This window comes from Aythya ferina (genome assembly GCF_964211825.1).
Source record: "Aythya ferina genome assembly, chromosome: 15".
Taxonomy (NCBI): domain Eukaryota; kingdom Metazoa; phylum Chordata; class Aves; order Anseriformes; family Anatidae; genus Aythya; species Aythya ferina.
In genome coordinates this window covers 16,040,553-16,065,200 of record NC_140314.1, presented here as the reverse complement: position 1 = coordinate 16,065,200, position 24,648 = coordinate 16,040,553, and the positions used below count along the sequence as shown (strand labels likewise).

Sequence of the window (24,648 nt, the reverse complement as noted above, 5' to 3'; positions counted from 1 at the left end):
TGGTCCAGGTGTTATTTTAAATGTATAAAGGAATAGCACTTTTGTGCATATGTTGTGGAACAAGAGGCATGAAGGATCTGTCTCTTGGCAGTCTCATCCCTTCTTATATACAGACTGTCCTTTCTGCTTTGGAGTTTGGCTGGGCCTGGTCACCAGGGGAAATAAATCAGCACAGCATGCTGTAGTTAAAGATATAAGTTAAAGGAGCTTGGTTAAAGCTCACCTGAGAATTTGGCACTCATCACCTACCATGCTTATGCTTAGATACACTCCTCATCCAATACACCAAATTTATTCCCCATATCTTGAAAAATAATATGACTGACTAGTTAACATTTGCAAAGGCCTGAGCAAGTGAGGTCTGAGAAAGGAAATGTTGAAATGAAAATAAAAGATCAACAAAGTCCCACCCTTCTAACCTATAATTTTTCTTGTAAAGTACTGACCCCCTAAGTCTCTATGGCATTATCTGACTTAAATGCTTTGTGATTTGAACACAAGAATTATTGTTCAACACAGACCAAGAAAACATGATTATATAGCTAATCTAAATCCCATTTAAAGTTAGGCCACTGGCATAGAAACACTAGAGGGAGAGACAAATGACATACAGAATAATGCTGTGGGCAAAGCAAACTTGAACAATCTGAAAATGGAGAAAGGAAGAGATAATTATCTAAATGGAACATAACAACCATTTGTTAAACATTCACAGCTTGAGCTAAAGCCCAATGAATATAATGGAAAGATCCCCATCAACTTTGGTGAGTTTTGAATTACGCTTTTAAACATTAGGACTGCTTGAGGGCTGTAGGTTTTTTGTTTGTGTTTTTGGTGTTTTGCTTGTTTGTTTTAGCATTTCATACACTTAAACTCTGCAGTGGAAATGTCTTGAAGCAGCATCTCCTTTTCCCTGTCATCTCCTCTCTTGCTCTCCAACAGCACTGCCTTACTCTGGTAGTACTTGTCAGGAGAGTTACAGTCTTCAAAAAGAACCAGGATCTGTGATCTGGTCAATTCATCAAATAGCTTAAAACAGAGAACTAAATCCACTTCGAGCAGTATTAGGTTCCATTACCTTGGAAATTATCACAAAATTAAAATTTCGTTTAAAACACAAAATGTTTTAACTGAAGTGATAGCATAGATGCCCTTCTAGGCACATACTAGAAATGTATACTTTCTACTTTGGCACATCAGAGAAATGGTCTGACTTTGTGAAATTACAATTCAGACACCATACTGGGATGAGTAAATAGAAGTATAGCATTGTTGACTCTCCTCTGGATTAAATGGGTCACCTACAATGGTTCTGCCCAGTCTTGATATTAAACCTTCATGCTCTTGATACGGGTAGAGCATGGCTCCAGCTGTGTCTCTGCAAAGCCATATCAATTTGCTAACTCTTGAGAAGGAACAGGTAAGCCATATTCAGGGCAGGTCACCATAAATTTTATCACCCAGAGCATTCACCTGGCACTCCCAGACTAAGAGCTAGGTTTAATTCCTCAGATGGGGGCATGGCACTTTACAGTGAAGAAAAAAAAATGTACGTGTTGTTTTAGCAACATTTATAGCAGGAACAATTGATCTATAGGGGGGAAAAACACTTTTTAAAGCAGTTCTAATTACATGCAGCCCTGTCGTGTTGTTAGATGAGGCCCACTGCTGTTTTATGAATAATTTGCAGAATTCATTGTAAGTAAATTATATTAGGAATTGGGAATAGGCTCTGTACTGCAATGCAGCAGGTTTTTCCTTCCCTCCTGCCTTCTTATAATACATTCAGAGTATTTGTTAGAACCATAGAACATAATTGCAATTATACTCAAAGACAAGTAACTATAACATACAAACAACAGTGCCTCATTTCCCACCAGATTGTGACTTACACAATACAAGGAACTGAGTTAGCAAGAACAGAGACTCTTTCCAATCAATGAATCAAATCTATTTGCCTGCACAGGGCTGTAAGGGCAAATTTCCTTTTAAACTTTTTATGTTGATGTCCTGAAGCCCCCAAATGTTTCTTTTCCTCCTGAAAAGTAATTCAGTATCACAGTATCTGTAGCATATCCTGGAAGGTAAAGCACCCAAAACTGGACACAACTACAGCACAGAATTCCAATTAAAACATGAAAATAGATCAAAACAGTGAACTCTCATGCTCTGCCCAGATATGTGTTTTTGAGTCCCGTGCACTTTCTTGTTGCACTGATCCTTCTCACCTCTGCAGATCTTTCCAATTTGTATCCTCATGTAATCCAAAGCTTCATTCTCAAGCACGAAAACAAGTTGTCTATGCCTATTCTCCACGCCAATGCAGGGAAAATGATTCCCCCTTTCTCTTTTCCTAAGCTACTACACCAAAAACATACATCAGCCCTTTAAATGAATTCAATATTTGATATCCTTCTGTGTCTTCTGATGATGTACCATCAGCTTTGTTGTGACTTTAGCAAATACAGTTTTATTCTATCTGCTTTAAGACCAGATTTGTCCTTAATTTTTTTATTGACTACATTCTACTCCAACACTTTCATGACTACTCCTGAGTCAATACAATCTAATGCCTCTGTAGTCATCCCAAACATCCTATATTATTCATTTATTTATTTATTTAACACTGGTGGTATAGTGATTGATTTTTGTCATTACTTAGGACATAATTCCATGATTCAAAACACTGCTGAAAATAGATGATGTGGATGATTCTCTTAGTAACCTTTAATGAACATATCCTCCTCTACAAAATTAAAAATATTTAATGGTAATGATTACTCAAAGCCGCTCTGATTACTGCCAAAATAGAAAATCATTCATTAACATTATAAAATACACAAGGTCAAAATGCTTTTTCAAAATACAGAGCAGAAACAATGCCAACACAGTGGATTTTAGTACTTTTTTGTTAGCCTCTCTTCTGCAAACCAAAAAATAAATTACACCGTTTTGATCAATTACTAAGAAAATTAGAAACAGACGTGACACCACAGGACCAGGATCACTTGATAAGTACTACCACCTCTGGCTTTGACTCCATTTATTCCATCTTCCCTTTGTATTGTGTCATGTTCTTAATATTTCATAATTTGCATGTCTGTGTAGAAATATTATTGAAGATTTCATTAGAACAATTACACAAATTAGTTGATTAAGTTCAGATGAGGAAATCTTCTCCCATTTCAAAACCTGGCAATTTTTACATCCTTTTGTAGGGATATCCTTTCTGGTAAACTGTGCTTTTATTACTTGTGCAGATATTCCCTCTGACAGCCTCAGCTTTGCCTCCACTATTCCAAACACTAGTCCTGAACACATTGTCTATTAAATCAGAGGGTAATATGTCATAAATACTGATGTATACGAAATTCTGCAAGACTTGGGCAAGCATCTCATTCTCATTACAACCTAGTTACCTGAAATGGCCATTATTTCCCCAAATCAATTTTTATTACTCATAGCAGCTACTTGAAAATATACTTCTGCTTTTGGATGTATTTCTCTACTATACAGCCAAGGAATTCTTTCTACTATACAGCCAAGGCTACTCTAGAAAAAAAAAAAAAAAAAAAAAAAAAGAGAGAGAGACAAGAGCAGTAAGCAGAGTTAAGGAGGAAGACAGTCTCCAAAGAAGGCTACTCTAGAAAACAAAACCTCTGAATTCTCTTGACTGACCATGGCCTACAGCATGAGCATACCTTCAACTCCACTCCCTGGGGTCCTTTCTCAACTTGCTTACTTGCTTTGCTCACTGTAAACCCCCAGAGGTTCTCTCTTGCTATGCATTACACTGCCTAAAAGAACAGCATTGTTGTTATATAACTATAACATGCCTGCAAGACTTTCTCTCTCTGACAGGACTATTTAGTGACATGACACAGCCATGACATAATTATGACTATTTAGTACATGAGCACTCTACAAATAAGATTGTGGAGGATTTTTCCATGGAAGATACTGAATATCTTCATAGAAGGAAAAAAATAGCTTAGATACTGAGTTTACTGAAGTCCTGCTCTGCTGTGTAAATCAGAGGATTACATGTACACCGTTTCCTAGAGCCATTTTTGGGGAAGGCATTCTAAACCTCCAGAGATTATAAGGAAAGTTCTCAAGTTAGATAAAATATAGTCACCAAAACTGAAGAATACTCTTGTATTTATAGTACAGTTTGAAAACCTGGAAATTAGTCAGTAGCAGCCAGGTATGTGTAATGCTATAACTTCACAGTTCCTGTGAAGCCAACAAAAATATTCATTTTAAACACACTGGTCTTTCAACACACATTTGTCAATGTCATCAACACAATTTTAACACAGCATGAACCAAGCTCCATGGTCTTCCTATAATGCTAATTTCAGTGGGCATATCTGACTAGGTCACTTTGTCCATAATAGTCATGGATTGTTCTGCAGGTTGTACACCACCTGCTATGTAAGATACACATGTCTACTGAGAAATGAAGGAAGATCACGATGTGAGAGAACATAACATGACAGCTGCACTTCCCTTACGCAAACATCTTTCAGCAACCTGGAAGCTAAGCACAGACCTTGTGTCAATCAGTTCTCCCTTTAAGACACAGAACAAAGAAACACGGCATCACTTTCTTTCCTGACCCTTTTTTTTATCTTTGTTATTATTCATTTTGAAATCTGTACAGGGATAAGAAGCAGATTTCTACTTACATGACAATGTCTACTTGACTTTAGAACCAGTTTTGCATTTTCAGTGGTATGCCTGCTTAGCAGCTTATCCCATTTCTGCTGGGGAACTCATTACAATGCCTGCAGTGCAGTAAATTACCTGGGAATATTCTGATAACCTGCTGCTGCTTTCCTTGATTGTCAGTGGCCTGGCTGCTCTGGTCCATCAGCACAGCTTCGCTGCATTTTCCAGGCTTTTATTCTCAATGATCTGTTTTTCTTCTGTGAAGAGTATTCAAATTAAAACAGGCAATTCTTTATGCATAAAATTCTCTGTGAAGATGCATCAACAAAAATCATGGCTTTTATATGATTAATAGAGCTGTCAGGACGTATTTAGGATTTAACTTCCTTTTGTGAAAGTTTAACTTACTGTTTACAGAACAAAAACCTACATACAGTACAAAGTTATGGCAGTTATAAGCAGTGTTGAAGTCATATGGATGCATAGGAGCTGAAGCAAAATACAGACAAAGTGTCTACTATATTGAAACACTATTAAAATCAAAGTATTCAATTTAATGTTTATATAACTACTGTTTGAAATTTTTAATCTCACCTAAGCAGTTTGAATAATCAATCCAATTAAAAAACATCCAACCACTGTGTCTAAATCCTCTGAGCACTACAGAAGTCTGTCTTCATGTATGTTCATCTGCTTGCAAAACAGCTAAAGAGTTTTAAACTTTATCACAGAGATGACAATGGTTATTTAATTCTTAAACTGCATACATTATTTCAAAGCAATACAGACTGACATGATATTTTGCAACATTCTACTTAGATGCTCATCTCCGTGGTACCCAGGGGTACTGAAATACAAATAAGAATGAAACCCAGTGCTGGCTCCCAGAAACACTGATTCAGTGCAGGTGGACAGGCTGCATAAGTCAACAGACCAAGGAAGACACACAGAGAGACATCATTAGCCAGGAGACAAAGGTTATGTCTGAGTGAGATTTGGAAAGGAATTGGCAGTATAGCAGAAAGCACACATCTCAGCATTAATCAGAGTAACAGGAGAACATCTGAATTGGTTACTAACTGATGAAGGGTAACTGGGAGTTAGCTAGTTTGCTTTAACTTATAAAATAAGATTGGATCTTTCATACAAATGCTCTCTAGGCTGTGGAAATTCCAATGGCAGCAGCGGGACAGTAATAAAGCCCCACTCCAACTTGCCACAGCTGCCAGACTGTTTCCCCCTCCTCTCCAAAGCCACGGGTTCTGCCTTGTTTCTCTGCTGATCCCTATCTTGACCTACCAGGAAGGTATGGTTTATCTGGAAACCATGCCTTTGTCCAAGCAAAACACGACAGCATGCAAGCATGCATACAAAAATCCACATGCAAGTGAAGAGTCCTTACTGCCTCCTTCCTCTTCCTAACTGCTGCAGTGCCTGTGCTAGTTGTGTCAAACACCTGTAAGAAATCATCTGATCTAAACTCCAGCCAGTAACTTTTCTATCATTCAAAAACCTATTCAATCTTTTTTTCCTAAACAGGTTGTTTTGCCCAGAGGTATTCTGTGAGACATCGTGCTATACTGTTCTTTCAAGTTGCTATGTTTACCATTAGTTTTATCTAAATTGCAAACCATACCACAGGTATGGTAAATCAGCAGTTCTACTAAGGGAGTTACTATGCACACTTTAGGGTAACCTTTCTGGCATATTTTGGCAGCAGTTCTCCGCTGCCTGGCTAGAACAAGAAGCTTTCCTCTTTCACATAAAAGAGATAAATATATAAATTAAACGTTTAGCTTTAACACAGAGGTGTTAGAAATGCCTGCAGAAGCAAGACTCAGATAATTGAAACTGTTTAATAACATTTAGCTTAATGAAATGTTGATGTTGTAACAATGGAAAAACATTGCAGACTACCCATATGACAACACTGAATAATCCAATATTATAGCACTAAAAGCATCCACTTGATTAGAGGCCAGGAAACAATTCCCTTGGAAACAAATTCTATGCTCAATAGGCTGTTTTTGATGCTGGATAATGAAACGGATACATGAACAACTGAGAGAACAACAACATGGTAGTGAGATTTAAATATTTTGCCAGGCGCAAAAACAAAAACAAACAAAAAACACTCAGCTACATCCAACATAACCCACACTCTGAGACTGCATCCCCAGTTCGCACACACTTCAAAAAACACTTTGGAGATGGGAACATTCAAAGCAAGCCACAACAGAGCACGAAAACCAGCAGTGTTTGTCCCCCAACTGCATTTTGTGCTGCAGTACAACTTAATCTTGAACACAGTCAGGGTCCCTCTGGGCTAGATGTTTTGCCTTTACTTTAGAATTAGGCTGTCCTGTCTTTAAGTTTATCATCTGAACACAGGGTAAGAGGAGAAACAAGGGCTGAGAGATGAAGTAAGTTGCCCTCAGCAGCAGCACTCTGAGTGCAGGTCAGCTGTGCCTCAGCCCTTTCTGCAGCATCCTGCTGCTCCCCATCATTAACACCAAGGTAGACAGGGCAAGCACAGCACTTACTGCATGTCTGCAGGTGACATTAGAATAGAATTGACATTATTCTCCAAGCTCTTTCAAATGACAAAAGACATAGATGTCTTGATTCCCCACCCGTCTCCATTTTTTTGGTTTGTTTTTAACCATGAATCAAGCACAACGTCTCTAAAGCTTAAGTAATTACACTGGTATAAAGCTAATTTCAAAGAACTGTAAAGCCTCATAGCTACAATCTAAAGCATGAAAACCTTGCCTAATCATTTATTTACATCAGCCTACTGAGCAACCTCCTGCTAAGATGACAACATAAAATTTGGAAGAAGAATTGGCTCCCACACAGCCAGGACCTAGGTAAGGTCTCATCAGAGCCCAAAAAAAAAGGCACAGAAAAAACGAAACAAAGTACTCACAGTAGTTTGTCCCTGCATATTGCCCTTATTAACACATGGACACATATCCTCTCAGGCAGGTAGTTTACACAGGTTCATTATCTTACACAGTGCTCATAACTCATTCTACTTTAATCTTAGACTCTAAATGAGGATGCTCAGTGTGATTCTAAAGCAGACATAGGAAGTGTACAGTGGTGTTTTGTTTTTTGTTTGTTTTTGTTTTTTTATGTTTTTAAAACAGACTTTTCCAAAGTAGTGTGTTACCTGTGGGTGAAATTCAAGTCTACTTTGAATTAAAACACCTGCCTTAGAGACAATGGAATCACAAGCACTTAAAATATGGGTGGATTGGTCCACAAACCTCAGCTTAGTTTGAAGCACATTTGGGTCAGGAACAGAGGAATTTCTCCCACCTTAACCTTAACACTTTCCAGTTCTTGAACTTCACAAAGACTCACCAATCTGCTGTTACCCAGTTGTGGACATAGGCTCCAAACAACAGAACAGCAGCAGACGACACAGCCTCATTGCTAGAAAAGCATAGTTTGCAGATACATAGAAAGGAAATACATTGGGATCCCTTTCTCCTTGGACAGCTTGAATCTCTACCTGTGTAATTTAGTTCAGAGAGTGAGACTGACACAGCACAATTGGGACATTCCTTTTCTTAAATATATGTGTCTAATACCATTTCAGACAACCTGCCTTAATCTGGTGCATGGTCTCTATCAAGTCCTGTGTTGTATTAGCCAGCTCCATTAGACATCTTCCTGTAGGCAGCTAAATCCCACGCTTCTTGACCAGTTCTGACAGTCTTTCCCATCTAAGCTGCCTGCCATCTGTTGTACAAAAACAGAGCAGATCTATTGTTGTGCAACATACAGTTTAGAACTCAGAGAAATAAATTGTGAAAATAGAATACTGCATACAGTCATCTTTTAATGTCATTTAAAATAGGAAAAGAAGAAAAATGCAAAGATTTGCTTAGCTAAATTGTTTCTCTCTTTTAAAAAGATACTGAGGACTATATGTGAGGTACATCTTTTTCAGAAAAGACTTTCAAAAACAACATAGGCAACTTTGCAGGGAAAATGTGGTTCTGAGAGAGCAAAACAAAATACATAAATAGAATGGCTAGATTTGAGAGAATAAGGCAATAAATCAAACCCCATAAATAGCACTCAGAGTCATGTACCATACAAAGTGACCTAAAGCAGTGCTGAAAAAAAAAAAAAAAAAAGTAGAAAGCATAAGAATCAAAAAAAAACAGACAATTTCAAGAGGGCAAACAGTGCAGTGCATAATTTGTAAGTGAGGTAAAACAGCAGTGGTAGGAATAAAATAAAATAAAATAAAAAAGTGAAAAAAAAAAAAAGAAAAAGAAAACAAGAGCTTTTCACTTCAAAGTTTACGTATAAAGTACAATAACTATGCTCTTATATCAGGGGTTTGGAGGATACAAGTGAGACAAATGCACAGCCCTCTGGTCCCCAGCTTAGAAGTTGCAGATGAGAGCTCACTGACAGAAGCACAAGAGTGAAATGTCCCATTCAACAAACGGCTCCCTAATGAAGGAACCTCAGACATCATTAATCTTGACAATAACATGTAGCTCTTATTTTATCTGTCTCAAGATGCTGTGCACAATTTTGTAAAGACATGGGGAAAAAGAGTTGCTGTTACTGAAAACAGTTGAATGCAATCCACATGATATTTTAGCCAGCAATTTGATCAGATTTCTTTATAGAAATACACATGGCAAGTGGAAGACAAGACAAATAAAAAAAATAAAAAATAAATAAAAACAAAACAACTACAAACAGAAACAACAAGAAAAATCAGTTCCTTCCTAGTTTCATGCGCCGTACAGTACCTCAAACTGGAAGCCTCCAGCTCCTCTTCCTGCTCAGCTCAGACTAGCTGACTCAAGGCTTTAGCCAGCCAGGTCTAAAAACCTCCAAGGCCACACAGCCTGCCTCCCTCTTTAGGCAACTTCTTCCAATGCCTTACTATCCTAACAGTGAAAAAGTTCTTCACTGAAGAACTGAACCCAGGTGAAATATCTCGTTTTTTCAATTTATGTCTGTTGTCCCTTGTCCTCCACCCATGTAGCACTGTGAAGGTGTACAGTAGGGTCTGTCTCTTTCCTCTCAATCTGCTCCTCTATACTAAAGAGTCTAAAGAGTGCCAAGTGAAGGGAGATTTATTGCTGATCAAAACAAATTTGGGTAATGACAGGTTTCCTACTGGCAGCACCAAGGGACTCTGTGGCCTGCGGCGGAGCCTGGAGCTGGCTGGGATGGGTTGGGACTGGCACTGGGCAGCCCTGGCCTCTCCTCACACATGCCCTGCTGCCAACACTGTGCCCTGGGAACACGGTACAAAGGCATACCTCACTGGGAAACATCTCCTTTAGAAAATCGATCAAAAAAAAAAAAAAAAAAGTGAAAATAATTCCCCACAAACCCATTAGAAATTCATCCATGCAGCAATATCTGTAAGGGACAGGAGAAAGCAGCACTTTATCTTGCTTCTCAGATCTGAACAAGCAACGTAGTATGATATAAGAAGTGGTTTTGTTGTTTGTTTGTTTTTTTAATATATAAACAAATACGCCGTAGCAGAAGAGTGCAGAAGAGACGTACTTGTCCAATCTACCTCCTTTAATACCATTCAATACTACCTTTACACTGAAAAAAATGAGCTGTGCACATCAACTGCATAGTTAACAAAGTGTCGGTTTTCTTTACAGAACACCTCTCAAGCTTATCATCTGGAAGAAGAAAAAAAAAAAAAAGAGCTATATTATCAATGACAGAAGTATGGCCATACTAGAACTAGTATTAGTGACTGTTTCTGGGATAAGATGGAGTCTGGACTACCCAGCAGTGACTCTGTATGATTACCACAGCTTTTATTTTATTTTATTTTAAATTCAGACTGTATATCAGAAGAAGACCCAAGCTCAGCTTTTCTATATTTACAAACAAGAAAAGGAAGTCTGCACTGACAGTGTTGTCTATGGTGCTCTGAGTTTTCCTCTCAGAACAAGGATTTCCTTCTCATCCTGCTCCTCTGTGCACATGAATTCCTTATAGCATTCAAAGCAGAGAGCAAGATTACAATCAAAACAAGACTGCAGAAAAAGAGTTCTAGCTCACTGTCATGGATGATTCCCATCACAATTACAGGCAGCATGAGAGTGAATAACAAATTCCTCTCAGCTTTTTTGTATTGCACTTGCCTCCAACAAGCATGAGCTTTAGAAGTCTGAATGTGTCATATACCCTCCATGTAAACATCCAATTTTGACCTTTTCAGCATTTTCTATTTTAGCCACCTTCTTTTCTCATTCCCTCCAATTGTGGCCTGTGATGTTCATATTTTGACAGACAATATGAAAAGGCTAGCTAGTTTTAATGGCTTTTATTATAAGCAGACTAATTTCTTCTCCTGGTTACTTTAGTTTCTCCTATGGATCCTTGTCTGAGTCATAACAGTTTCCAGCAGTGATGTAACTGTTCACTTTACTCCAGAAGTGGAGACACTGAGAAAATGGAAACAAACAAACAAACAAAAAAGAGGCAGAAATAACATCTACACCCAGTGCCACTCGCTGCATTTTCATCTGCTCTTTTTCTGCATGCTGGGCCAGCAGGAGTCACTTGCTGCCAGTTGAAATGGAAAGCAGGACCTGAGAAGATGTCATTGCAAAGGATCCAGCTCTGTGAGCTTCATGCGAAAGCAGACCTCCAGCATGGCAGAAATGGCAGCAGTCATTTAAACATAAAACGAAAATTAAGAGGCAAACAACTACCTGTGAATCTCATTTTCTGATGCATCACCATCAGGCAGTTTGCATCTTTCTGAAGGTCTGACTGAAATAAGACCAAGAAGAAATCTGTTGTGAGTTAATCTTGTGTTTTGTCTCAGGAATTAGAAGTCAAAGAAGCAGGAGTAGAATATCCAAGAAAAGAGCTGCTAATTGAAATACTTGTCAAACTAAGTTATTTTTTGTGCTACCCACTCTGACAGCATCTCTTTAATCACATACCAGAATAAGGTAATGATCGGTGCCACTGAATTAACTTCTAATTTCTTCTGAAGTATTTAACATAGCATTGTATAACTCTGGCTCATAAAAATATGATGGTGACCAAGCCTTTTGGAACATTATGTTGCTATGCCAAGAAGCCCTGGAAAAAAATATCTCATGATGAAACGTCTGTGGTGGACTGCATGGCTCCGAGGCAGTATTATTCTGGCTCTGAGATAGAAAATAAAGAAACCAACGCAGTGGCCAGTCCAACATGAACTTAGTTAAATGCTGCATTATCTTCTTAATAAACCAAAGTCACTGCTTGCAAGAAAGGTGCTTTCAAAGTACAGCGAGCACAGCTTTGGTTTCAGGCTACATATGTATGAGTCGCTAGATGTATCTATCCCTATGGCTTATAAATTCTGAACAATGGTATAAGTTTGTCTCTATAGGAGTCACCACATGCGCTGGAATGGCTGGCCTGGTTGGTCACGGCATGGGTCACAAGGGATCATTAGAGCTCAGAGATCATCCAGCTAACATCTATCACATTCTGATGAAGCATCTTGCTGGAAGATGGAAGAAAAAACAAAACCTAACAAAACAACAACAAACACTTGCTAAGACAGAGATAGAAGAGAGAATTAGAAAGGGTCCTATAAGGAGGAGGAAAGGAGAAGGAGGGACATTGTGGGACTAGGAGCTGAGGGCAGGACCTATAATGGGGCACAGAGACCCACAGTAGCCAGGTGAGGTGCCTGACTGCCTGAATGTAGATGGGCACTCACAGTCTTGTGCAGAAGTGCAGGGCTAGGGTTGAACTGCCTAGGGAAGAAAGCCAAGCACTGGGACTGTCCAGCCAGGAACAGGGAGTGGGGAGGCAGGCAGTACCTGCTTTTCTTGGCCTCGTCCTTTCTGCCTTTAAAAGCAGTCAGACCATTTCCAAAGACATCACCAGTCTGCAAAGGCAGCTAATGCATTTAATGCAGGTAACGTGTAGGAAGGACATGGAATAAAGCTTTAAGTTTTTGTATTTTTTCCTATTTTTATTTCCAGTCTTAAAATATCAGTGGTTTGGTTAGACCTTAACATGCTCACCTTTTATATATTAATTGTATCCTCTCTGAGGAAGAAATGATAAGCAATTAACAAGTATGTGAACTGTTCGGGTTTGTCAGTGTTTAAGGATTAGTTTGGGGGTACATTTCAGCCTACACATTTTAACTTCCTAACGTGACCATGACAAGTAATTTTGATAACTTTTCCACAGAAGTTACTGCAGATATTTTACTAGCTGCTGTACTGTCTGACAGATAGCTATCTGGGACAGACACTTTTAAAATGATACATGGAGCACGCCCACAGAAATCCATTCTCTCACACTATTTACAAACAGCATTTCCATTTCCCAGCAGAACCCCTCCCATCTCTTTTGGCTGAGACCCTTTCCACAGGCACAGGAGGACAAACACAAACCACTGTGACTGAGGTGCTGTGGGGACTAGACTGATAAATAGGTACATGGGGAGGAATTAATAAATGGGAAGATGTGATAGCAAAGAACAATCTGAGCACAGAAGACAAAGGAAGGAAAAGAAAAAGTGGAAGATCTCAGATACAACAAAGAGAACACTGCTATGTAGCCTGAAGGTTTAAACAACACCCTGAGAAATTGTGTTCTTTACTTAAACCTGAAAAAAAGCATGATTCAGAGGACTAGAATAGCTTCTGACCACCAAAAGCTTTGCCTACCAGTAGTGAGAAGCCTATTTTGCACATTCTTGCACCACAAAAGAAAATGTGAAAGAGGAAGGGAAATAAAAAGGAGGAAAAAAAATCTGCTGAGAGATATTTGTTGTTAAATTTGAAACAGAGTTGGTCTCTCTCTCCAACACTTACATGGGAGAAAGTCTACCTTGATAATTAACCTTTATTCCTTATACAAAGCTTTTCAACCCATTTTGCTGCTGCATCATACTTATGTATCCCTTTGAAAAGCACTAAGAAAGCACACAGAGCACAGGGCACACGAGGGAGAAGTCCTAAGATCTGAGCTGGGAGAACCTGCTTAGGAACTACCTATCCGCACTGGTTGAGGTGCAGATTGTCTTACGCAAGGAGGCATTTTAGCTTATTCTTTTCTAAAGGACACTGAATAAAACTGTTCATTAATCTAAAGGCCTTAATGTAATCTTACAAACACTGTTTTCTTGATGGTTTTTATGCATTGTAAGAAAGCCAATAATGACTCCTGTGGAGGAAAAAGCAGAACAAATGGTGACCTAAAACAAATACCTGGAGAGCAAGTAATGCCATTTTACAGCACAGTTTGAGCTATCTATAGAGAGTGATTTGGTACTGTCACTGATGCAAGCTGCTATTCCTCAGAGTGGAACAGCACTGCATTAGCACACTGCACTACAAAACTTAGGGGAACAGCCATGTCCTGGCAGACAAAACAAGTTCGTGCACCAAACACATCCCTAACTAATTTTCCATTTATAAAAACAACCATACATGTCCATAACTTCCCCCAGTTCCCTGCCACACCACAAGAGCAAAGGCTCTTTACAACACACATCCATATTTCTGTGAATGCTGATGCTCGTTTTTGTGACATGAAGCAGGGAACCACAGAAAGCCTCGTGAACCTCTCCTCCTCCACCACATTCAAAAACCATCAGGAAGTGTCTGTATCCATACTGAATTTGCAATCAGGGAAACAAGCTGAGTTAAATGAACAGGTTCATTTCATTTCATGGAAAGGACAGACCTGAAACCTACGATCTTCCTGAAAGGCAGTGCCAAGACACAACGACTGCACAGCATGGTAGTAGAGAAGGAGGGGATGTTGTTACACGAGGAAGGCAATGTTATCTCCACCATTTCCAGTTTCTGAACCCTCCCTGCCTCTCAGATTGTTTCTGTTTGAAAAAATATTCTGGCAATTTTTCTTTCTGAATATATCTCACATGAATCCTAATGCTATGCATTTAGTGAACACTGTAAAATGAAATATATGTACTAAGCTTGCCTACATCTATTTTATCATGCTATCTTTTTTTTAATCTTTCTCACTCTAAATGAGTCCTTGACATTTTGTGTAGTTGCCTGCAGGTTCTAAAAGAATTGCAGTCATGTCAGTTTGTGGGCTGTGTCTCTTGTGCAATACTAAATATTGCCATATTATAATGGCAAAGGTCCCATTCTCAACATCCCAAAACAGGGTAAGGCAGAAGACATCTGACTAAGGTCCCTAGTGAGATCTGATAAAGCCATGGGTTATTTCAGAAGAAACAGATTTCCAGTTATTGCAACCCCATGGAAAATTTGCTTCTGGACTTCCAGTCTCATGTCTGCTGTGCCCTCGTGAGGCCCCACATGGAGTACTGTATCTGGGTCTGGAGCCCCCAGCACAAGAAGGATGTCGCCAGTTAGGATGCACCCAGAGGAGGGCCACAAATATAATAAAAGGGCTGGAGTACACTCCTAAAAAAAAGGCTGAGAGAGCTGGGGCTGTTCAGTCTACACAAAGAGAAGGCTCCAGAGGGACCTCATTGCGGCTTTTCAGTACTTAAAGGGGGCTTATAAAAAAGATAGAGTGACGCTGTTCTCAATCAGATAATGACAGGACAAGCAGGAATAGCTTTAAACTAAAAGAGGGAGATTTAGATTAGAGATTAGGAGTAAAATCTTCACTCAGCGAGTGGTGAGGCACTGGAGCAGGTTACCCAGAGAGGTTGTGGATGGCTCATCCCTGGAGGTGTTCAAGACCAGGTTAGCTGAGGCCCTGGGAAACCTGATATGGTGGGTGGCAGGGGTTTGGAACTAGATGATTTTTGAGGTCTCTTCCAACCTGAGACATTGCATAATTCTATGCAGCAGAGTCAAAACTGCATACATAACATAGAACAGGCCAAACAGGCTGCCTTCCAGAACTGCCTGCATAAGCAGAAAAAGTGGCAAGAAGATACCATTGACTTTTCCCAGAGTCACTCCTCCTCTTACATCTGTGTACCACCCTAAGGAGTACCTCAGGCACACTCAGTAATGTAACACAAGCATCGCCAGCCTGAAATATAACATCACTAGAGCTGATGTGACCCAACAGTTCATTACTACTGCCTACAGGATGCACAGAGCTGGCTGCGAGAGGGCACATAGGTGAGTTTGGAGAGTGAGTTTTGAGAACTGCCTTCATATAAGAACACGTAGAATACCTCCTGAAGCAGATATAAAGGTGTTAAGTGAAATGGGGGTGGAACTGAAATGCACATGAGAGTTGAAAAGAAGTGAAATGAAAGGAGAGGCATGGGGAATGGTGGAGAGGTACTAACATGTTCCTCTGGTTTTAGGGAAAACAAGGTATATTAAAAGCAAAACAAACAGGATACATTTTCTCTGTTATTGACCTTTTTGTCAGGGGGTAGCAAGTATTCTTGGGGAAGAAGCTGCTGGTATGACAGGCATACAGTGACTCAGAGGGGGGGGGGGAAAAACTAAAATCAGGAGGCCAATACCTAAAAACACGGAGACAAGATAAAGTACTCCAGAGAGAAAACAGAAAATTCTCTTTGAAGTAGAATATCTATTTTATAATTTTGCAGCCTGCACCTCTCAAACATCTGGATAGTTTCCTCTCCTTTCTGTTTCCACCGTTAATTCAAAAATAGTTATGTGCCCAGCTCCAGTTATGGATGCTCACAGTGCATATTAAACTTATGCAAATCAAAAGATACTGTCAAGATTCTTACTGATGACTTGCAGAATAGAAAGGTCTGAAGCATCCTGGGAGGTTTGTTTGTTTGTTGCAAATGGATTTCATTTCACTAACGCACCATTCCAGCTGTAGGTACACACACATTTGAAGGGCAGAAACATCATTATCGTCGTATCAGGCCCATTTCATAGAACCACAGAATATCCCTAGCTGGATCATTGAGCCCATCTCCTGGCTTCACACAGAACCACCCCAAAATCAGACCCTACATTTGAGAGTGTAGTCCAAACACTCCTTCACCTCCAGCAGTCTCGGTGCTGCCCCAGGGAGCTGTGTCAGACCCCAACCACCCTCTGGGTGCAGAACCTTTTCCTGATATCCAGCCTGACCCTCCCCTGTTCCAGATCCATGCTGTTCCCTCAGGTCCCGTCCCCAGAGCAGAGCTCAGTGCCTGCCCCTCCACTCCCCTCATGAAGAAGTTGGTTGTTGTAAACCATAAAAAAAGCATTTAGTAATTCCTACATCAAACCCTAAATCCTATTTAGACAAAAGTGTATTATTTAGATACAGGTTGATACATCAATACTGACAGTAAGGAACTATGCTTGAAGTACTTCCAATTCCCTTTATAAATTATACGTTTCACATCATGGAGGCAACCATGACAACAGATCAACTGAAAAAGCAGATGATTTGTTGTCACTGAGGAGATCTATCATTATATCTTACTGTGACTTTTGCAGGTTTGATGGAGGACTGAAAAAGTTAAAAAAAAAAAAAAGTTTTAAGTGTTTGTTCATTCACGTTAGCTTCAGGTGATGCAGATGTCAAGGGTGATGACTTCATCTGAAAGTTGCTCTGAAACCTCTGTGCTGATAGCTGCCAAAGCAACAACATTTTCAGGATCAACATGTCTTTGATGGGTACAAAATATTTCTGCAGTAACACACTGGAGTATATTTAAAACCAAGATTAGAATCATTAAATAACTTAGGCTGGGACCTTTAGAGGTCATCTGGCCCGATCCTATTCTCAAAGCAGGGCCAACTTCAAAAATTAGATTGGTACTAGAATTAAAGACTCAATACTTTGGAGAAGATTGTGAAGAATTACCAACAAGAGGATTCTCTAATATCATCATATACCATTTAGCAGTTTTTATTTTATTTATTATGCTGAAACTCACCCTGCATACATGCACTGCAAAATAAATTAATAAATAACACTCATTTATTTCCTTCAGAAGTGTTTCTCCACCTTATACGGGAAAATACAAATTACTTCCAGACTACAAGTTTCTAACGGATTTCTTCAAGCTGCTGGGAGAGAGTCATGGAAATGAGATTCTGAAGTTTCATTTAGAAAAAAAAAATAATAATAATGGTGAGCATTATATCAGTCCTCCAATGTTTATTTTCAGGAAGACCTAACAGAGTTTTTCATCAGTTGTTGGTGAGTTATAAGGAAGAAGGAAAATAAATATAACAGCAGCAAAAGATCATCCCTAGATTCACAGAATACTGCATACAATGCAGTAAGATTTGTGTTGACTGGTAGCTATTCTGCAGGAGACAAGACCTTCTCCTTTAATGTTGATGATAAAAGGCAATGCACTCCATACAGAGTGGTGCTCATTCAGTAGGTGGGCTAGAACTCAGACCTCTGACTGGGTAGCCACGTTTTCCTGGTTTTAATCCTCTTATCTGCATGTCTAATTAGCTTTGTTGCACTTGTTCAAAGTGCCTTTGTTGTTGAAAGTAGTGACAATTTGACTGGACGTGAAGAAGATACAAGAACTATGCCGGAAAATGCAAGAATGAGTTAAGAGTACTTAACCCCAGTAAATGTTACAATATAAAATCTGGAAAGCTAGAATGTAAAACACAGGAAATTAAGTTACTACAGTAAAAAGAAGGGACAGTTTTGTTCATCTCTAGGCCAGAAATCAAAAAGATTTCATGGCCTAGATGGCCTGGGAGGAAAAAAAAAGCATTACAAATCCTCATTTGGAACTCTGCATAATCAAAATTATAAATGACAAGCAAATAAAAAAAAAATAATCACAATAACTGAGAGCAACCAGCAAAAGAACTCTTATAGTCAGACATGACAAAATTTAGTAAGAGCTTTTCCTCCTGCACATCCCAAGCAACAAGATTTGGTAAACTTCAGCAAATCAGTAACCACTGCTGAAACCAAACTCTCCCTTTAGAAAGAAATTCAGTTTTTAACTGCTTTAAATAGTGAAGGAACACATGTTTTGGAAGGATTGACTGAGGTTGAAAGTCTACCTTTGTATATCTGAAGCTAAACCCATACAGTGTGACCTCATAAGTAGCAAATGATGAGCAAGCTACCCTGCACTCTAGAACCAGCTGTGATGGTTTCAGATCTCACCTGTAGGGTGCAAAACTTGCTAACAAAGACAGTGTAAGAGTCTTCAGTGTGACAAAAGAGAGAGGAAAAAAAAAAAAAAAAAAAGCAGGTTAGTTACAATACAGAAAATATTTTCTCATAGTTTAATACTAAAGATTTGATTTATAGGTAAAGCTCACAAGAAAATTAAGCTACAAAAAAAATGGGTTCCAAAGTATGTTTTAAGAGCTAATTATTGAAATATGGCAGCAGAAGGTGCTGAGAGACAGTGCAAAAAGTAACCTGGTAATAAATTCATCCATTCTGGTGTCATGGCACATCTTCATAGGAAGTATACTTCATAGGGAAGTATACTCCGAAACGCAGCTGCAATATCTCTGTGGGTGCAACAGAGACCGATGGTAAATCTGCCTGGTGTTCACGCTCTCTTCCTAGAAACAGAGTTCATAGATATATCTGAGATGTTCACTGCTCATTGACAAAGGCAGATTTTCCTCACATTTCTTATAATACATATAAATTACGACATAATATACGACACTTTATAAGTGAGTTGTTTATCCCTTGCAAACAATTTATTACTGGAGATGTTTCACTTTCTAACAACACAGTATAAAAATAAGTAGCAAAATAAGTAGCTGAAGTGTAAATTACAGAGATTACAAGGATTGCACCTCTGTACTACCATACTATGACAGCAAACAAAAGTTGCCAAGTGTATCCAACAAGTACATGCACTCACATATGCTAACAGAAATAGCGTATGAGGTGAAAAAAGGGCATTAGCTGGAAGAGTTAATGTATTCAGTGTAATTATTAATTCATAAATCTTACAAGATAATGTCTAAAGCAGTGTTGTGGTTTAACGTGGCCGGCAGCTAAACCACACAGCTGTTCGCTCACCCTCTCCCAGCCCTCTCTGGGATGAGGGAGAGAAATTAGAAATTAGAAACTGAAGCCTGTGAGTTCAGGTAGAGACAGTTTATTAGGATAGAAAGTAAAATAATAACAATAGCAATAACAATAATAATAATGTGAACAAAGCAAGTGATGCACAATGCAATTGCTCACCACCCGCTGACCAATGCCCAGCCTATCCCTGAGCAGCCGGTCCCCCACCCCAGCTAGCCACCCCTCTATATTGTTTAGCATGACCCCAGATGGTATGGAATACCCCTTTGGTCACTTTGGGTCAGCTGTCCTGGGTCTGTCCCCTCCAAGCTCCTGCTGCACCCCCAGCCTGCCTGCTGGCAGGACAGAGTGAGAAGCTGAAAAGTCCTTGGTTTGGTGTAAGCACTGCTCTGCAACAACTAAAATGCCAGCATGTTATCAGCACTCTTCTCATCCTAATCCAAAACATAGCACCCTACCAGCTACTAGGAGGAAAATTAACCTAATTAAAATTAATCTATGCTAGCTAAAACCAGGACAAGCAAAAAAAGAAACTTTTTTTTTATGATATAATTATTAAAACTGACAAATCAAGTGTAAAAGCCTGTACAAAGAATTCAGATTTTTCTCACAGAACATAATCCATAGGAAAATTACTGTTCTTCCCATTGTGCTACACCCAAGTTACTATTAAGCTAGAAGTACAGATGTAAACAGCACAATTATTTGTGTTAGTTACAATTTTCTTTAAAATTAAGGCATACACTGGGCAGTAACCACTCAACAAATCTGACTACACAAACAGCAGCACAGCTGTCAGCGATCCATCCAGTAAAGAGTTTGTGATGAACAAAGCAGTAATTATCTTCCAAAATGATTGTGACTAGTGATTGTGAATGCCCGGCTGTAAAATAAGCTCCTTTAAGTACATCACATTAGATTCTGAAAATAGAGGTACCCAAAAAATTTATCACTTTGGAAAATCATGTGGTTCTAGTTTTTAATAACCTGACTCATGCTGCATTTGTGAAATGACCTGGTTAGCTTTATTGGATAGTTTCTTAACACAACTACAGCCCATGGAACTTACTTGTAATGCTGCATGCTTTTGTATTCCCTGAGTTTGTTTTAGGTATCCAAAGTGTCTTTGCATAAAAACCTTCCCTGTATCTCTGGGAGAAGCAGTCAGCATCCTGCACAGCAGTGCACTGGAGCTTGAAGAGTTCATTTTTTCACCCTCTCAGATCCAAGTTTCTAGGTTCTACAGCTTCAGTTATAATCCAAAGGAAAGAAAGCAAACAAGTAAGCAAAGGATGGAAGAAATAAAACAAAGTAGTGAGATACCAGCATTCTACTGTTAAAAGAAACAGCATAAGAACTCCCAGGCAAAACTGTCCCATTTCCACAAGAAGCAGCGTTGCAGGATTTTGGAGGAAGAGAAAATAGACTTCAAGGAGGAAACCAAAGCCTTCTGCAAAGCAAATAAGAATCTCCATGAGGAGATTAGAGTCTTTCAGGAGGAGAGCAAAGCCAAAGCCTTATGGAAGGAAATTAACATCTTCCAGGAAAAGAACAAAGCTTTCATGGAAGAGATCAAGAACATTTCAGAAGAGAGCAAGGACTTCCTACAGAAAAGTAGAGTCGTCCAGATGGAAAAAAAAGGTTTTCCAGGAACAAGTAAGTAGCATTCAGGAAAAGCTTGAAGAGATCTGTGAGCAAATGAAAGCTGCTGAGGAGCTGATCAAGGCTCTTGAAGAAAGGAATAAGGCTGGCCAGGAAGCAGTCAAGGCTTTCCTAAAACAGAATCAAGATATTCAAGGAAAGAATAAAGTCATGTATGAGAAGAACAAAGTCCTACAGGAAAAAAATAAGGTTTTCTGGAAGGACCATAAGGCTTTCTGGAAGAAGGACATGATTTTCTGGGATGAAGAGATGGCCATCTCAAGCAGTGAACTTATTCTCTGGGAAGAATACATAGCTGTCATGGAGAATGATCGGAAGATTCAAAAAGAAAAAAAAGCTCTTTGGCATGCAGTGAAAGCACTGTGGGATGAAAAATTTTCCCTCATGGAAAATGTGTATATTGCTACAAGAGAAGAGAAACTACCTAACACAGAAGAGAAAAATCTCTGTGGCAATTATGGCCCAGCTGTGGACACATGGAAGCAAAGCACCAGAGCAAATTAGGCAGGTCTGAAATATGACTTCACTTTCTGTCACAGATGAGTTTTTACTCTCATCACAAATGGTATTTTGCTCCTTTCACTCTTGATGTTTTAAGAAAAGTCCTGCTAAAGCCTTAAAAAAAAAAATAAATAAATAAAAAAAGATTTGTGTTTTATGTTTTAATACGTTTGCTCTCTTTTTTTTTTCTCTCTTTTTTTTTTCTTTTTTTTTTTTTCCAGTTTGATTCTCATTTCTCTTAGCTTGACTTCCAGGCTCTAGCAGTCAAAATTATTAACTGCAGTTCTCTTCCCACAATGCTACAATGAGAAGTGTTTGTGAACTGTGCACCAACACAATTATGCACAGACACACACTCCAACAGTCTTTCAGGCTGATCCATGCATTCACTGAGCTCATGTCAGATGGCTCTGTTGGTTTTAAGTCTCCTCCTGCCCAGGCCAAAGCCATTGTATATTATCTACTGTTATTCACAATTGCATTTGATTTTTATTTTTTTTTTTGTTTCCAGATCCCCATTTTATACTTTCAAGAGTACTTAATTGAAAATTTCTGAAGTTCAGTTTGAAATGAAGATTGTCACAGATTTTTTTTTCCATAAAAAATCATTAAAAACATCTAAAATTTTCCAATTCACTTCAAGAAAGTATAACGCTTAATGTTATTTGTTAACTGTATAACTAGTTCACTTCAATAATTTTAAGGCAAATACATTGGCTGCACTTTCCCACTGTATCACTTGTTTGAATCAGTTCTTTCAGAGAAGCAAAGTAACACAACTGCCCAACCTTCTGTGTTTCTGAAGCCAAACCAGGACAAGAGGCAGTGTACAGCTATAGCAAGTCTCAATTGCTGGATGAGGTTGTGAATGCACTATCTGGATTCAATCATACCTCTTTATTTTTGCTCTGTAAAAAAGCAACATTAATGAGATAGCTGATTCAGCAACATCTGTGACAAATCAATAAGGCAGCCACTTCATAAAGCAGCCACTTCATAAAGCTAGAATGTTTTCTTTATGTAGTGAAAAAAATATATATGAGAAAGGAATCAATTGACTTTGATTCATGAATTCTCCAAGAACAGGGAAAGGAGTTATTTCACATGTGCAATCACTCATGCACATCATGTCTCTTTCTTGTTAAAATTCTTAAGCTGTTGTCTACCCATGACATTTAGACAAACAAATGCAAGTTCCTGTAATAATTCTGAAATATGGCCATCTTATAATCAAAACATGATTTCAGTAGAGGTAGGCCAGTATATAAAATAGTGCTGTTAAAAGATGTTCACTCACCAACATGAGCCTTAAAGTGACTTATCCCAGGGACAGAATCATTACTGGAGCAACTGCCTCTTTCACATATTTCTTGGCCATGAGAACATCATTAGTGTGATTAAAGAAAAATCTTTCCCCTTCTCAAATATATTTAGCAGAAAACGTCTCATACTTGTCCCACTGTCTACTCTGACAGTATTTCTTATTAAGGACACAGCTGTAACCTTCAGCTTAAGAATGTAGCTTTTGCAGAATGTCAGCCAAAACCAAGTGAAGATCTTATTTATCTCTTCACAATCTAATTCATTTACTACAAGGGCAAGAAAAAAAAAAAAAAAAGCCCAAAGGAATGTAGCAGTAGTGGGTATTTCATTAATGCTGATGAAGAATGAGGAGTGCAGATGTGATGTTGGACTGAAGATGGTTTGATATCAGGAGTCATCAACTAGACAAAATCTAGGAGTTAGAAATGAGGGCACACATAAACAAGGCTGCAGGAACTTGCCTACAGAACAGTTGTAATAATGGATGTTTAGTAAGTGATACACAGGACAAGACTTCTGATCTGACATGGAATCAGAAAAAAATTGCTTAGTTTTTCAGACCTATTGCCAGGCAAGCTGAGAACTGTGAACTCATCTGTGTAGGAGGGGAAGCTGAGAAAGGATCTGGGGGCCAGGTGGAATCACTTCTTTGCTCAGGGAACTGTCTTTTGGATATTCCAAGGCTGACACATTTTGTTGTGATGTGTCCTGTCAATTTTTGTCATTTGTGTCATATTAGTTACAGTTCAAGGCATGATATAAGCTTGACAGGGGAAAACAGACCAGTTGAGACTTAACATGACGTGGCAGTTAATAGATATGCATATTTGTCAATCGTTTTGTTAAGTAAACCCCACAGGGAACAGACTATGGAAAGGGCAAAGGCAAAAAAATAAAAAGCTCTCTCTGGTGTACAGAAATAGGTTGGAACCCTCAGGTGAGTCTCCATGTTTCCATTCACAAGAAGGGCAAGTGGTGTTTGGATGCAGAGCACAAGCTCTTCTTAATTGTACTCTGTAGACTTAATTCATTGTTCCAACAGGAAGGGCAAAAGCTAGTGAATTTGGAGTCTCTTTCCATTCACCTCTTACACATCTGCATCCCTGATAGGCAGCACCAGAAGATCCAACAACTGTGCAAGTACTTCCCTTCAGCACTCATGGCTCTCTACCCAGGAAAGAAAGGAATTTTTCTGGGCCCATGACTTGTGCATCAGTGACTGTCCAGCCAGTTGCACCTAACTCACACTGATGAAGAAAAGAAGACTCAGACTGCCCACTTTGGGAGATGCTCCAGGCACCAGCAGAGCTATGCAGATACAGCCCTACTGGGCACCACTCTTCAGCCCAGGTCACTGCTCCCACCCTGCTGCAAGCTGCAGCCAGGCCTAACATCAGCAGGTGAGCAAGGTCAAGAACATTATGCTAAATCCAGGCCAGCAGGGCTGGAGACTCAGCAGCAGGTAAGTTCATGGCAGATAGAAACAGGTCTTAAAACATAAACCACCAGATGTATTTACCAGAAGTAATT

The 24,648-nt window shown here is 39.1% G+C and overlaps 1 long non-coding RNA gene across 3 annotated transcripts in view; it reads right to left on the bottom strand.

Moving 5' to 3' along the window:
* LOC311445139 overlaps nt 1-24,648 on the bottom strand; it is a 91,125-nt gene that overhangs the window by 18,325 nt on the left and 48,152 nt on the right. For 2 of the 3 annotated variants that reach the window (XR_014698232.1, XR_014698233.1), the window contains exon 2: nt 4,810-4,931. This is a non-coding gene — a long non-coding RNA (uncharacterized lncRNA). Of the gene's footprint in view, nt 1-4,809; nt 4,932-7,603; nt 7,719-24,648 lie in introns of those variants that run through there. The other variant, XR_014698234.1, reaches the window with a different exon arrangement.